The sequence below is a fragment of the Myodes glareolus genome, chromosome 8 (genome assembly GCF_982192425.1).
Source record: "Myodes glareolus chromosome 8, mMyoGla1.1, whole genome shotgun sequence".
Classification (NCBI taxonomy): Eukaryota; Metazoa; Chordata; class Mammalia; order Rodentia; family Cricetidae; genus Myodes; species Myodes glareolus.
The window spans coordinates 20,983,050-20,991,223 of NC_142033.1; positions in this window are offsets into that span (position 1 = coordinate 20,983,050).

Genomic DNA, 8,174 nt, shown 5'->3' on the forward strand with positions numbered 1-8,174 from the left:
CCTCCTGCCTAGCTATTGGCCATCCAGCACTTTATTTAAAAACTCATAGCAATATACCTTCACCCAAGATATAAAGACCCCACAAAATTGCCTACGAGTATCAGCAATATGTGAATGATAGGAAGTTCATCATATGTACACTAGTATTTTTCAACAAGTTATTTATAAAACTTTGAGGGGATTATAGCACCTTGTATGCTTGAAGAAATTAGGGTATACATTTTATATATACACAACAAAGAAATAATACTAATGTTAACTGCTTATTATCTGACTCAAGTTCTGTATGTACTAGTTAATCTTTGCATCATTTTCTGACTTAAAGGGTTGATTCAAGCTGTCACAGGCTAGATAGGTTCTCTTATATACAATTCCAAGAGGATTCAAAATATGTATTGAAGATTATTAGGGAGGGATCAAAAAACACAGGTTCAAGAGAAGGCCCAAAGTTGAATAATCCTTCAGCAAGAGTTTTAAAACTGGCAGACAGGTGAGTATCAGAAAATACTTGGATCTCTTCAGTGAGATGATTCAGTCCCACCACGCACAGGGCTGTATCTACTCTTCAATGAACATGAGTCGGAGTCTCTGCACTAACAACTTGTTAATATGTGACCTCTACAGTGTGGAAGAGGCAGAGTAAAAGGGCACACTTAACATATGCTACGGGACTTGTCTTGCTCTTTGGGTAGAGCATTGGGAATGGTTACAGTATGCCCTGTAAGGCATAAATATAATCAGGCTTGTGTGAGAACTCCTTCAGCCAATAGATTTAACTATTTTATTTTAATCTGAAATGCAGGTTCTCTTTGGATCTGAGCAATGAGGAGAACAGTGGGATTGCTGACCAATTTTGAGTCTTCTTGGTTTAGGTCTTGAAGGGGCTATGTACCCTTGGAATGCCCATTTACGGATGACACTCTAATTCAGAGTAAGAGAAATGTAAATTTCATCTGGCTATAACTATGCCTCTCAACAATATTAAAGATTTCTTTACAGTGCAGAACAATGGCGGTACACACCTTTAATTCCAGCACCCTGAGGCAGAGATACATTGATCTTTGTGCATTCAATTCCAGCCTCATTCTATAGAGTGAGTTCCAGGCCAGACTCCAAAGATACACAAGAACACTATCTCAAAAATAAAGCAAAACAAAAATTCCTTTTTAAGACATAGCTCCCCTTTTCACTTTTTATATCAATTATGGATTCTACTACACATGCATATTCCAAGTTATTTGCAATTTTGCCTTCACAATTTTGTGACTTTAAAAGCAAAAGATGAAGCAGAAAGTAGTTGCCTATTCAAATTAGCCCACCACATTCTTGGTATAATCAGGAAGATCAGAATTTAAAAGGTGGAGGAAAGGAGAAGAAGGAAGCAGAGGAAGAGGAGGCCCATTATCAGTTTGAATAGAGTTTACTAGTACAAACATGAGAATAATTTGATTGAGGGACAGTTTAGTTTAAATACCTTACTTTCTCAGTTACTGTAGGGAATGTCTCTGATAAACTTGAGAATATGTCTCTGAATACTAATAAAATTTAAAATAACTCTTTGTTTTAAATATTTGTGTAGTTTATTTGCCACTCTTAAATGATAGTTACCTTCTAATATTTCATATCTTTTTATGTATTCTGTTCTCATCCTATAACTCTTTATTATCACAAGACTGACATCAGATATAATTCTTTAAACAGTAGATCCTTTGTGGCTCTTTCTAATAGGCCAATATTAGGTATTTTAGTGTATCCATATAATAATATGTATCTTTATATAGATGTTTTAATACTGTGGTCAACAAAATTTACTATACTAAAACAATTCTGTCATTGTTCTGTTTCAATTAAAAGTTAGAGTCCATATTATCAGGCTTATGGAATGTTGAAAACTAGAACTCACTGCCCAACTCGAAGGCAGCTTGACAGGTTTGAAAATGTCTCTACAAAGCAGCTCAGTTGTCCTAAAACTCTTCCCGATAGCTTGGATCGTCTCTTCCACTTCCAGATTATTCATCTTGTAAGAGATCATATTGTAGCAGTTTTTATTGCTTCTATATATTATAGAGGGTCAAGTGCAACTAGTTGGTCTCAGGGTACTCCTCAAATTTTTTGAGTTGTTTACTTTCTAGAAGCTGTATTACAGGATAGGTTGTTTCAGTATCACTCAGAGCAGTTTTCCTCTCTTAAGACATTTTGGATCTCAAGGAACTTCCCTAAAAGATGAAATGTTTTATCTCAGAAAAAAAAATGCCACATGAAAGCATCACAATTATCCCTCATTTAAACAGCATGACAAGTAAAAGAGGATCAGGAATATTATGCTGCAGGAACTACTTTTGCTCCTTCAACCAATAGCCTTTGAGATACCAAATTTAGCCCTCTTGCTCTCTTGCTTACTTCGGATTCTGCTTCTGACTATCAGACGCTTTTCCTGTTCCTACAGTAGGCTGTTGTCTAGGACGGTGATCTGTAAGTTTTTCCTTTTAAATAAATAACCCTTTTATTAATCTTAATTCTGAGTTTGCATGGGATTGCTTTTGTTTTGTGACTTACTCCATCAAGATTAGCCTGACAGAGGCCCATACCTGGATGTCTGTTTTCTTCTGATAAATAACACATGTCTATTATCATAAATTCATTTTATTCTGAAATAGCTTTCATAAATCTGCAGAACCTAAAGCAGGGAGCAGTGTGTCAAAAACAGACTTGCCAAAGCAAAAAATTTATAGCATTTCCTCTCACAAATTTCACAAATATAATTTGTGGCTTGAAAATAAATGAGCATTCTAATGCAAATTGTACTCTTATATCTTGGTTTGTAAACATTCATTATCTGTCTGAATAACTACTGTCTGTAGTTCTGTACTGAAAAAAATTTGCTGCTTCTTGTAAACTGTCAGCTAGTAAGATAGGATGATGGTTTATTGCACAGGAGTGAAGTCACACCTTTGGGCCCAGAGTGCTTCTAATCAGAATCCAAGGTCTGTAGCATTTATTTGAAGGTGTATACCTTCTTATCAGTGAGTAGTCCAACTGTTCTCTGGGGGATATGAATTCATGAAAATACAAATATTTTGTTTCTCATGTTATTAGGGAGTGTTTCTGAGAATGAACTGTTCAACCTGAGGTTTTTTCATGACAGTGAGACTCATCTGCTTTTGGCAGCAACAATCTACTTCAAAGACAAAGATGGGCATTGAAGATGCTCCTTATGGAGTTGGTCTTGCCATTTAAGCAAGAAAGTGCTCTTGCCTGGACTGCTGGATATTATGCTGAACACACAGGACCCACAGAGAAATGATTGCTGAATTTGTCTAAATAAGGTAAGACAGTCTTTCCGGGTTCCTGCTTCATGAAAGAGTCTGCCAGATATTCTGCAGGAAACACAAGAAAGTGACTAACAAGCTCCCAAGATAGGGGGAACTGTCTTTGAAATTTCCTGCTTTGTAGAAAAGTTTGCTGGATACTAAGGGCCTGTAGGCTGAAGATGGATGCTCCAATGATACAGATGAACTCTCTGTGACTGTCAGGCAGCGAGATGTCTCTGTCAATTCTAGAGTTTTATAAGTTGCTTACAATGTACTTCCTGTTAACTTAGGTAATATGATATCCTTCTGAAATTTTTGATGGAATTGGAGAATACTTAGTTATCATTTTAGTTTTCCTTAATTATGATGAAAGATAAAGTAGATATAAATATTGTAACTGTAATTTTTGCTTGATACCTGTTACATATAATTTTACTATGTTAAAGTTAAAGCCTTCCTTTTTATTTAAATAGAAAAGGGGAAATGGTCTTTCTGTATATGTGTTGCTTTTATTGGTTAATGAATAATGAGGTTGCTTTCGGACAATGGCTTACCAAAAATAGCAAAGCTTGAAGAGATATATAGAGGAAGAAGGCAGAGATAGAAAGAAGCCATGTAACCTCTGTTGGGGACAGATACACCAGGACCTTGCCAGTAAGCCACAGCCACATGGCAACACACAGATTAATAGAATTGGGCTAGCCAAAGATACAAGAGCTAAGTCGCAATACGCTTAAGTTTTTGGCCAAGCAGCGATTTAAATAATATAGTTTTTGAGTGATTATTTTCGGAGTCTGAGTGACCGGCTGGGAAACAAACAAGCAGCCTCCTACAACAAACCGCTATTGGGGTACAAATGAGTAAGGCTACGTTAGTGCTTCATAAGAGTATAAGAGTTACAAAAGAGGCCAAACAAAACAGGTTAGCAGTTGTGAGAGCTACCTAAAAAAAGCAATGGGTGGATGGGATTATTTTTTCTGCTTCTTAAGACCTCTATGGGCAAATCCTCACACCAGACTTCCTGACAATTTTCTTGTGGTTGATGCTATAGTATTTCTTCATCAGTCATCAGATAAGTATGTAGAAACTTAAAACTGATACCTGGGTATCGGTGGGATGAAAATGAATACTGGTTTTTTCCTGAAGATTCTCTACAGTTTGAGTTAATTGGGATACAACGTGTTACTATGGCAATCTGGAGTGGCAGAGCCCATTGGCTTGTAGTAAGACTGAATAAACAAAGTTGCTAAAGCAGTTATCCAACTACTTCACAGGGACTCTCCAAGGCAGAGTTCCAAGATGGTGATATAGAACAGGAACCAAGTGGGAATACGCTGCTCAGTGAATTTTCCAAGGCAAAACTTCAATATGATAATCTGATGATTCCTAAAAATGGGTTCAGAACCAGTCTTATCCTGTTGCTATTTCTTTTGTTGTGAAGAGACACTATGACCATGGTGTCCTGTGCTACTGTCTTGCCAGCAAGAACGACGCAGGGCACGTAGGATCCTTCTGCAGAACAGCTCTTTAATGCATCTTGAGAGCGAGAGCATAAGCCAACATGGCGGAGACCCAGAGTGAGGCGAACCCAGCCCTTATATAGGAAACAGTCCCCGCCTCGGACGTGTCACTCTCAGATTGGTCAGCTGCCCATCATCCCAGATGACGCCTCAGGAGAGGCAGGGACTACAGCGTTGGAAATTTGCCAACACATGCGCGTTATCCTGTTCACCGGGTGGTGGAACCGGATGTCAGCGCCATCTTGGAATGGCGAATGTGGTTACGGTCCTCTACATCTCCCCCCCCTTTTTTTTTTTACTTCTTTGCAGAAAGGCAATTCCCTCAGAAGGCAAAGATAGAGGTCGCACTTCCCAAAGTGGAAACATTATAATGGGCTTGCACGGAATCTGCCTCTAGGTTCATGACACCTGGAACTTATCCGGCCTGCCCTCTGCCATTTTTCTGGGAAAGGGAATATACGGCAGGAAATCCTTATGCAGGGCGACATATCTCTCAGAGAGGGCCATTCTCTGTGCGATGCTCTTTAGCTCGACAACCTTCAGGGCTAGCTAAGCCAAGCACTCCACCCTGTGCAATGGACAGAGGTGTCCTAGGGGTGCAGGAGCTGGTTGGCATAAACCTTACTGCTTCAGCATAGATAACCACATCAGTAGAGGTTCCCTGTTCCAGGGCAGCCAGCGCTTGTGCAATAACCACACTTTGTCCCTATGACTTTGGGATTTGAGTCAGCAGACCATCCAGAGGAGAAACACTGATCCACAGCATAGGGCTGTTCCAAACATTCCCACCCCCACCCAATCTTAAAGTAGGAGATGAAGGACACAACCCAGGACTGGAATCCTTTGGCTAAGCTTATAAATAGAAGGTAGGGGAGCCCCAGAGTCTTATTGGTTGTAAAATAAAAAAACGAGGAAACACTGCCACTCTATTGCTGACTGGTGTCGGCTTCAGGAAGGCTGAGAGTATCCCCCATCACTGCTCCTTCGTAACCTGCTCCTTCGTAGCCGTTGTCATCCATCCGCAAAATGGTAGGAGGAACAGAAGCCAAATCTTCAGGCAAGTCCGTGTGTTGTGGGTCACCCCTCACCGTTCGGGTCAGTCTTTCTGGCACCCAGAATGGATTTTCCTGGTCCTGCGGGAACACACAAACAGCTCCCCTGGAACTCAACAGGATGGGATCTGGGCCTTTCCATTCATTAGAAAACACATCTTTCCATTTAACCAAATCCTTGGGCCGCTGCGGATCTGAACTATGTCGTGTTGCAGCATTATGGCCATTATCATCCAGATTTAAAAAATTTATAGTGAACAGAGCCATGGCAATGGCTACTCTTGGTGTCGGGGGTAATTCCTTCAATATTCCCCCTTTTTGTTTAAGTAGATAAGATTTGAGTGTGCGATGTGCTCGCTCTACAATACCTTGCCCCTGGGGGTTATAAGGCAGGCCTGTAATGTCTGTGACTTGCATCTGTGCACAAAATTGTTTAAACTTTTGAGAAGTATAGGCAGGCCCATTATCCATCTTTAAAGATGTGGGCTTGCCCCAAGCACTCCATGCCTCAAGACAATGTTGAATGACATAAGAGGTTTTTTCTCCTGTAAGTGGTATGGCATGAATAACGCCAGAGCATGTGTCAATTGACACATGCACATACTGAAGTTTTCCAAAGGCAGTGATATGAGTCACATCCATCTGCCATATTTGCAAAGGCGCAATCCCTCTGGGGTTTACGCCAGTGTGTCTGACAGGGAGAAACTGGCAACAATTGTGACATTGGGTTACAATATCACGAGCCTCCTTTCTGGTAAGAGAAAAACGTTTACGCAGGGTTTCAGCTGTAACATGAAAATTATCATGAAAGGTTTTAGCGGTCTGTAACGGGGAGGCAAGAGCTACCGCAGCAAGCTGCGTAGCACAATCAGCCAGATCATTACCTAAACTCATGGGGCCTGGGAGCCCCGAATGTGCTCTTATGTGTGTGATAAAAAATGGAGCTCTCCTATTTAGTAAACAGTCCTGTATCCTCTGGAAAAGAGCTGCCACTGTGCTAGTAGGTTTTATAATTCCAGCGGTCTCTAGTAATTTAACAGCATTAACCACATAGCCAGAATCAGAAACAATATTAAGAGGACAATGAAATTTTTGAAGAACCTCTAAAACCACCATACATTCCACCACCTGGGGTGAGGTGGCAGAAAAGTTCTTTGTATATATTTTAGAATCCACAACATAGGCTCCCACACCATTTTTGGAGCCATCTGTATACACCATCACCCTGTCTTTTAGCGGGGCAGAAGACGTAACTCGGGGAAACACAATGGGATGACATACTGCAAACTGCAGCAGAGGGTGTTTGGGATAATGATTATCAATTTTTCCTGAAAAGGTGGTAACCAAAATTGCCCAATCGTCAGAGGTGGCGGCCAAAGTTTGTATCTGAAAGGAGGTATAGGGAACTATCATAACTGCTGGATGCTTACCAAAATGACTAACAGACATTTTAAGGCCTTTAAGGGCAATTTGAGCTATAGCAGCTGGATACCAATCAATACTTTTGTTAGGAGAAGCATGCGGATGGATCCACAGTAACGGTCCATCTTGCCATAACACAGCAGTGGGTAGCTTTCTTGTTTTAAACACACATAGAACAAATGGTTGACTTTCATCAATACGGCACAGCTGTACCTCCTTAATGGATTCCTCCACTAGTAATAAGGCTGCTTCTGCTGCTGGCGTCAAGGCCCGAGGGGAGGTAATATGAGTATCCCCTTCCAAGATATCAAACAATGGCTTCAAATCAGCAGAGGGGATTTTTAAAAACGGTCGCAGCCAATTAATATCTCCTAACAACTTTTGGAAATCATTTAATGTTCACAAATCGTCCCTATAAATCTTTATTTTTTGTGGTAGAATCTTTTCAGGAAGAATAACAGAACCTAAGAATTGGCCAGTGTCTGTAATCTGGACCTTCTCAGCGGCTATTTGAAGACCCCATAGCTGTAAACTCTTAATGAGCAATGGGTAGGCTTCCCTTAGGACCTGTGGATGGGCCCTTTGGGATGACCTCATGGCCCTACCGCTGGTTAATTCTGCCTCCTCCTCTGTATCTAGTTCTTCTACCTCTTCTCCTGAGCCAGAACTTTCATGCTCACTTTCATGGTCACTTTCAATTTGCAGAGCTTTAAGCTCCTGCAGAGGATATAAACTACTGTCCTTTCCTTTTTTCTTATTGTTGGTTCCAGAAATCTTTCGACCTTGTAAATCAGTCTTCTCCCCCATTCTTATTTTCTTAAAACCACGGGGGGGGGGTCGTTTTTCCTTATTTGAGACTGTGCGCGCAC